Raw genomic sequence first — 9,095 nt, 5'->3', positions numbered from 1 at the left:
AGGACGATCATACCATGGTGGGTTGTCTCCCACCTAGCACTTTTAGTTAAAGTCCTTAAGTTGGACATTTGATGAGCGTCCTGTCATGGTGGCTTATGCTTGTACTGATCCAGGAATCCCCACCAATGTTTGTGTCTCCAGTAACCTCCGGGGTCCCAGACTAAGCACGTAAAGCCCTTACGAAGCTTCAAATAGATTCTTATGCTCCCGGGGTGACAAATGTCATAACAGATTCCAGGATCCCAAACTTTACCTTTACACCCGTTTTTGTCTTGATCAACATTTTTCCAGCCGGGTGAAAGGTGATCTGAATTCTCACTGCAGCGACCAAACAGCTTCCTAGACCCATTCAGTTGAGCTCTATACCAACCTTTGCGTTTAAACTTAAAGCTTCCTACCATAATGAACCTTGCAGGACAATTCTTACCACTGGCCATCTTCTGCTTACTCTTAATGTCACAAAGAGCTCTAAGTTGACCATCCGTCTCCAGTAGCCCATATTCAAGTGGAATTAGAAAGCTAAGGGATATGAATTTTACCCACTTGAATGTTGTGAAGGATGATGGTAACTTAGGGGGAGGTATTTTTAATGAAATTGCAAGCTCCACTCCCTTGTGCTCTTCTCTGGTAATTACCACCTCTTTGCAAACTTCTTCAATTTCAACCTCTTCCTCTTGGTAGCTCCCTTCCAATTCAATCTCCTCTTTATTGCTTTCCAAGGGCATGGGAGGTCGTGCTTCTTCTTCTTGAATCTCCATCTCTTGATCAACCTCTTCCAAGTCTTCAACTATGATATGCTTTGGAGGTTGTACACCCTCTTCAGCATCAATTTCAACCATCTTGGAAGGGGGTTTTATGACTGGACTTTCCCATGGAGGTTCTGTATCTCCTAAATCTTCAACCAAATCTTCTTTTTGAACAATGATAGCTTCTTCTACTTGTTCTAGTATGAATTCATGCTCTGTCTTGTCCACTGGAGTTTCTGGTATCTCCTTTATGCTATGCTCTTCACTAGACTGTCCACATGGGGCTATGGCTGATCCTTGTGTATTTAAGCGTCTAGAAGCCCATTGAATTAATACTTGCCCCAGTTATTGAGCGGTTGCCTGAAATCGATCCATTGTTTCCTTGAGACGATCCTTTGCCTCTTGATGCACTCGGTTTTCATAAGTAGGATCATAATGCTCTTGGATTGATGGATATGGAGATGGTGAATATTGAAGTGGTGGTTCTTGTGAGTAATTGGGTTGGAATTGGGGTGGTTCTATATATGGTTCATATGGCTCATAAGGTGGTTGGTATGGTAGTTGAGGGTTAGGGTTATATGGAGGTGAATGGCGGAAAGGGGCTTGTGAGTATGGTGGTCTAAAGTCATGTTGAGGAGGGGGTTCATAGGCATATGGTGGTGGTTGTTGATAATTAAAAGAGCGCTCACCATAGCCATCATCTTGATATGCATCACAGAATGGTTGTTGATAGTCCATTGGAGGTGGTTGTTGCCATGCGGGTTGATCAAATCCTTGTGGCTCCTCCCATCTTTGATTGTTCCAACCATGGTGCATGTTGTCATTATAATCTCTTCTTCCTGCAACATAATTGTAACCAGACTCATAGCCAAAGGGGTGAGAGTTCATGGTAGTAAGAGAAAAATAAAAACAAAAATTAATAAAAAGAAAATATTTTGAAAAAGATATAATTTTTGAAAAAGATAGGAAGAAATTTTAAATATATATATATATATATATTTTAAAATATTTACAATAACCAATAATAAGGCACACGTTTGCAATTCCCGGCAACGGTGCAATTTTGATGAGAGGACTTTTGCGTGGTCTAGAAATTTGCGGATAAATCCTCGTTGCAAGTATAGTTTCTAAACCTTCAAAAGTCCTTTCATACAAACGTTTGGTTGTCACAAGTAACAAACCCCTTTAAAATTGATAACCGAGTATTTATAGCTCGGGTCGTCTTCTCAAGGAATTGCAGGGAGGTATGTTCTTATTATTGGTTATGAGTTGTAAATTGGGGTTTAGGAAGTAAGGTGCGAATATATTATATGATAAGTAAAATAAAATAAAATAATAGCTGTAAAATAAACCTTTGGCAAGGTATAAGAACTGGAGGTCCTTTCCTAGTTATCCTTATCAATTGTGATGAGAACTGGATTTTTCTCCCACTTTGTTAACCTCTAACTATGAAGGTAAGTTAAGTGGATGAATTCCAATTTTCAATCAACAATGAGTTTAATAACTCTAGAGTCACCAATTATTTAATTAAAGCCAAAAGGGGAAAAACTAAATCTACTAGAATAACAATATTCTCAGATTGGGAATAATAAAAAGGGACAATCATAAACTAAAAAACCTCAAATATCATTAAATAAGAAAATCATCATGAAAGTGGCATAGGCCAAATAGGCAACATAACTAATACAAGCAAGCATTCAAATGTCTGAAAATAAGAAGGATGGGGGGTTTATATAGTGGAGGAAGAGGGGTATGGGTTCGGTCATATAGGGTGGGTTTGGGTGGGAAAAAGATTTTGAATTTGAAGGTAGGTGGGGTTTATGGGGAAGAGTGGATGGATGTGATTGGTGAAGGGGTAATGGGAAAGAGAGATAGAGGTGATTGGTGAAGGGTATAGTGTTATTGGATTGTGTGAAGAAGAGAGAAGTGGGGTAGGTGGCGATCCTGTGGGGTCCACAGATCTTGAGATGATCCTGTGGGGTCCACAAATCTTGAGGTGTCAAGGATTTCTCATTCCTGTACCTTTTAGGCATGTAAAATGCTCTCTGTATGCAATCTTGGCATTTAATGATAAACCCCATTTTTAGGGTTTATCTTGTATTGAATTTAGGGTATTTTGATAACCTTTTCTCGCATTTAACCTATGAATTGGCATGGTTTTGTAATCTCTCCCGTATTTGTGCCTAAGTGTAAAAACATGCTTTTTAAGCCTTATTTTGATGAATTCTAGTTCTTCTTTGATTCCATAAGATGCCTTGATGTGTTTGCTAGCAATTCCAGGATTGAAATAGGCTAGGCATGGATCAAGGGAGCAAGGAAGAAAGCATGCAAGTGGAGAGAAGCACAAAAAGCCAAAGAATTGATCTAGGCCATGCACGCGCACGCGCACAAGGCGCTCGCGCGCACATTGCGAAACAAGCCAGGGACGCGCACGCGTACCGTGCGCGCACGCGTCGATGACGGCACATGACCTCACTAATGCAACATGTGCCTGGCGATTTGAGAGGGTTTCTGAACCCATTTTTGGCTCCAATTGCTAAGGAAAAGGAATAAAAGGATGAAGGATTAAGGGGAAGGCATCACTTGTATCAATATTCAACTAGGAATGAATTTAGGAAGCATATAGAACTTACTTAGGGTTAGTTTAGAGTTCTAGAGAGAGAAGCTCTCACTTCTCTCTAGGATTAGGATTAGGATTAGTTCTTAGATCTAGGTTTTAATCTTTGCTTTCTTCTACTTCTATCCTCTTAATTCCTTGTTGTTACATTCATCTTCCTCTAATCTTTTGTTGTAATTTCCTTTATATTGTTCTTATGCCTTGTTATAGATCTACTATTGTTCCTTCCATTTTCTTTGAATTCAATAAGATGTAATTCATAATAATTGTTCCTCATTGCTTTTCTATTGTTGATCTCTTGTTTTTGTAGTTGTAGATTCCTTTAATTCTTGCATTTAATAATATTTACTTGTATTGCACTCTATGTGTTTGATGAAATGTCTCTTCTAGATATAGTGTAGGTTTTGTTCCTCTTGGCCTAGGTAGAGTAATTAGTGACTCTTGAGTTATCTAATTCCTTTGTTGATTGATAATTAGAAGTTGCTAATTGATTTGAATGCCTCTAAAGCTAGTCTTTCCTTTAGGAGTTGATTAGGACTTGAGGAATCAAATTGATTCATCCACTTGACTTTCCTCATTGGTTAGAGGTTAACTAAGTGGGAGCAATACACAATTCTCATCACAATTGAAAAGGATAACTAGGATAGGACTTCTAGTTTTCATATCTTGCCAAAAGCTTTTATAGTTGTTAGTTTATTTTCATTGCCATTTACTTTTCATGCTTCTTATCCAAAACCCCAAAATAACTCATAACCAATAACAAGACACTTTATTGTAACTCCTAGGGAGAACGACCCGAGGTTTGAATACTTCGGTTTATAAAATTAGGGGTTTGTTACTTGTGACAAACAATCTTTTGTATGAAAGGATTATTGTTGGTTTAGAAACTATACCTTCAACGAGAATTTATTTGTGAAATTCTAAACCGTCAAAAATTTAATCATCAAAATGGCGCCGTTGCCAGGGATTTGCAATGGTGTTATGTTATTGGTTATTGTACATATGTGAATAGTGTAAATAGTTTGTCTTTTACTTGTTTTTCTAGTTTTTGTTAGTTTTATTTTTGCTTTTCCACCATGAATTCTCACTTTGGCTATGAGTTTGGTTCCAACTATGTTGTAGGAAATGAGAACTACAATGAGGATGTGTATCAAGGATGGGACAATCAAAGGTGGAAGGAGCCCTATGCGTATGATCAATCTTCATGGCAACAACCTCCAACCATGCACTATGAAGAAGAGCCATCCCATGATGCATATCAATCCAATGGCTATGGTGAATCACCCTGTGACTTTCAAGAACCACCATCATATGCCTATGAATATCATCCTCAACATGAACTTCAACCATACTCACAAGCCTCTCCATACCAAGCACCTTCCTATGATCCATATCCATCATATGACCAAACCCCCATACCATACTCCTATGACCATTATGAGCAAGAATCCTTATAACTACCACAACCCTATCAAGACTACTACCAAAAACCACCTCAATACACAAAATCTCCACAACCTTACCAAGAAGAACCACCTTCCTATTATGAACCCTCTCTCCAAAATGATGAGCCTTCTTACCCACCACAAGCCCCAATAGACGATCCTTTCACTTTGTTACTTCAAGGACAAGAAGCCATGAAGCGGGATACACTTGTGTTTGTGACCAATTTGACCAAGGTGGTGCATACTCTAGCCCACCAATGTTTGAAGACTCAAGGTACTCCCGTAGCCCCATGTAAAAAGTCAAAAGAAGAACAAAGCATGAAGGAGAAAGTGGAAAACCTGGTGGAAAAGGAGAAATCAAATTGTGTATTGAAACAATTGGAGGAGCCTATGATCATTGAAGAAAAGGGAGAAGTGGTTGAAGATTTAGGAGATGTTGAAGGTCCATGGGAATGTAGCATCAGGGAGCACTCTTCCAAGAAGCTTGAAATTGATGTTGAGGAGGGTGCGCAACCTCCAAGGCATATCATCGTTGGAGACTTGGAAGAGGCTTATCAAAAGATGGATTCAATTATGGATGAGTTTCTCTCTACAATGGAATCCTCTCCCCTTGGACATGAAGTTAAAAGTATAAAAGAGTGTGCACAACCTCCCAAGGAAGACGAAAATGGCATGGTGTATATTGAAATTGAAGAATATGAAGAGGTTGATCGAGAGATGAATTCATTCATCCATGAATTTTTGTCCAAAATTGAATCACCTCCCATTGACCAAGATGAAGTCCTTGAAGACAACACCAAGCAAAGCGAAAAAGGGGATAAGGTTGAATTCGAAGAAGCTTGTGAAGAGGTGGAAACAACCAAAGAAGAGCCTAAAGAAGTGGACCTAGCATTGCCTAAGTGTGGGGACGTTCCCCTCTCTAAATCAACTTTCAAGTGGGTAAAACTCTCATCCCTAAACTTTACTTTCTCACTCGAATATGGTTTAATTGAAAATGATGGTCAACTTAGAGCTCTTTGTGGAATTAAGAATAGGAAAAATTTGTGTAGTGGTTGGAATTTCGGTATAAAAATTATAAAGGCCAAGACTCTATGGTGTATGAGTGAGGATGGTATGAAAATTACCATATATGGGCTTAGAAGGAAGCATTGGGGGAATAAAGAGAATTCTATGTGTCAATCACCCTTATGTCAACCACCCATCCGACAAAATCATGAAACCAAACCAACGGATGGATGCGAAGATAAGATATGGGATCCCGGTTCGCTATGCGAAGACCATCTATGGGAACTCATATCTTGGGTAGAACTTTGCCCAAGCTTAATGAAGATGGTTGGAAATTCTGTCAACCAATTGAGAAGAATGGATCCTTGGAGATTCAAGGATGAGCACAAACATAAACCACCATGACAACAAGCATCTCAAAATGTCCAACTTAAGGACTTAAACTAAAAGTGCTAGGTGGGAGACACCCCACCATGGATGTCGGACAAAGGAAAGGCTATAGCCACTGCCACCTTTTCCAAGAAGAGAAAACACTCTACCCCCTCCATCCCATCCATCTACAAGTATTATGCTAAGAATCCACTAAACGACGAAGAAAAAGAAAATCAGCAGTTACCTTCTACCGATCCATCCAAATTTCCCAATCTCTACTGTGAGCTTCGATTTTCCAAATATCGAACAACAAAGCTGAATATTGAGAAGAAATTGCTCCTAATTAATGATGTGAGATGGTCGATTACTGGTCGGATCCTTAAGTTGGGCATAGACTTTGTTGACCGAGATTTGGGAGATATCAATATATCTTGGGTGAAGGAATTCTACTGCAACTTCTTCCGTCCGACTTTGGATTCGGTTCAGGTGAGGGGTAGAGAGATTATGATTACTGAGACGGCTATAGCTGAGACGGCTATAGCGGAGGCATTACAGTGTCGACACGTTCCTGATGACTTGTGTGCCCATCAGCAGGCAGAGATGGCTATTCATACCATGACTTTTGACTATGAGGCGCTTAGGCGCGTGATTGGATTACCGGATGCTGCATGGGTTATGGATGCGACCAACACCAAGCCTAAGGGGATGTTATTTGCTCACTTGACTAGAGAGGCCAGGACCTGGCAGATGATCTTCGCTCACTACGTCTTGCCCACCACTCACTTTTCTGAGATCCCTATGGAGATGCTACTCTTGATTGGCTGTGTTATGGAGGGAAAGGAAGTTTATTTTCCCCAATTGATCCGACAGAGCATGTGGCAAGCCCATATTCGTGGCCTCCTGCCTTTTCCTGTCCTGATTACCAGCATGGCATCACTGGCGGATGTTCCTAGCCACGATGATGACGTGTTACCACCACCACCTGATGCAGATGACAGAGAAATTACCATTCCTTGGGGTGATTGGGTACACGAGAGGCCGCCAGCTAGACGCCGTTCTAGGGCTAGAGCGGTAGTGGGGACACCTTCACCATCAGCCCCTACAACAGCCCCATCCTCTTCTACAGCAGCCGCCCCATTTTCATCTACGGCTCCACCTTCGGTCCCTGAGCCTACTTACTTACTGGTCCAGCGCCTATTTCGATTCTTGGAGCGTGAGAGACTCCATGTCAGACACCGATTAGATTGGATGGACCAGGCACTTATTTCTTTGGGTGCTGAGCTATCTCCGCTTCCCAATTCTCCGGCCTCCGATGAGCAGGATCATCAGGAGGAGGATGCGGAGGCACCGATTCAGCAGGATGCCCCTCCAGTTGCTCCGGACACCACAGAGACAGCCCAGACTCATGAGGAGCCAGTCTCACAGCCAGAGCCTATCGTTGTACCTCCCACTGATCCTCCGGTTTAGCATCGAGGACGATGCTTGATCTTAAGTGTGGGGAGGGCACCGATAGCATTATTTGGGGACCGGTGAACTTTTCGGCCACTTTCTTAGTTATCCTATTTTGCATATCTTCTGTATATATTTTGATGCATTTTGAGTTTATTTTGGACACCTCTACTGCTTATTTTGGATTTTAGATATTTTGATGTTTTTGATGCTTTTGGATATTTTTAGATTTCATACTTTTAGTTGGATTTTTCTTTATGCATTTTTGCTTATCTTTCTTTTTTTTTTTAGTTTGAGGTTGTGATTAGAAATCATGCTTTGAATTGCAAATACTTAGTCACCCTTTTTGCATAAGAAATTGGTTTTAAGTGAAAAAGAAAAGGGTGAACTAAGAAAATTTTTGAATTTTTCAATCACAACAATGCTTAGTCAAACATTGAGACTTTTCAAGAATTTTAAATATAAGGCATTAACCCAATTGATTGAAAGAAAATTTCTGGTGAAACTTGCTTGAATTTCATACTTTGTGAATCATGTATTGAATTGAGAACACAAGCTTGTGAGACTTGAAACTATTGATGTGGTTACATTTTATAACCACTTATTTTCCATTCTTGTGTGAAATTGCTCTCTTTCTATGATTATGATCCTTGATTTGCTTGATTCTATATGTCTATTTATTTCTTGTATTTATGCATTTATATGATTGAGGCCATTATTTCATTAGCCCACTTACCCAAATAGCCAACCTTCACTCTCCATTGTTAGCCAATTTTGAGCCTATGTTTAACCAACTTATTCTCATTTTAGCACATTACAAGCCAAGGCAGAAGACCAATGAAAAGTCCTTGTTTGGATCTTTGATTAGCCTAGGCTACTGAGAGTGTTTATTATTTAAAGTTGGTGAGACTTGGGAACATTGGACGGGATAAAAGGGGGTAGTGCACTTTCATGTTTAGGAATTGGGTATATACTCATGTATTGATCATTTAACACCTGACTGCAGCTTGTTTCTGGCGTTAAACGCCCAAATGTAGCCTGTTTTTGGCGTTTAACGCCAGCCTGATGCTTGTTTCTGGCGTTAAACGCCAGCTTGGTGCTTATTTTTGGCGTTAAACGCCAGATAGATGCTTGTTTCTGGCGTTTAAACGCCAGACTGCTCTTCCTCTAGGGTGTGCTTTTTCTTCTGCTATTTTTTATTCTGTTTTTAATTTTTGCAATTGTTTTGTGACTCCACATGATCATAAACCTAATAAAACATAAAAGAACAATAGAAATATATATAAATAAAAATTTGGTTGCCTCCCAATAAGTACTTCTTTAATGTCAATAGCTTGACAGTGAGCTCTCATGGAGCTTCACAGATGTTCAGAGCATTGTTGGGACCTCCCAACACCAAACTTAGAGTTTGAATGTGGGGGTTTAACACTAAACTTAGAGTTTGGTTGTGGCCTCCCAACA

Source organism: Arachis stenosperma, chromosome 10 (assembly GCF_014773155.1).
Source record: "Arachis stenosperma cultivar V10309 chromosome 10, arast.V10309.gnm1.PFL2, whole genome shotgun sequence".
NCBI lineage: Eukaryota > Viridiplantae > Streptophyta > Magnoliopsida > Fabales > Fabaceae > Arachis > Arachis stenosperma.
The sequence above is the reverse complement of the archived record's forward strand: the minus strand, read 5'-3'. Positions refer to the sequence as shown.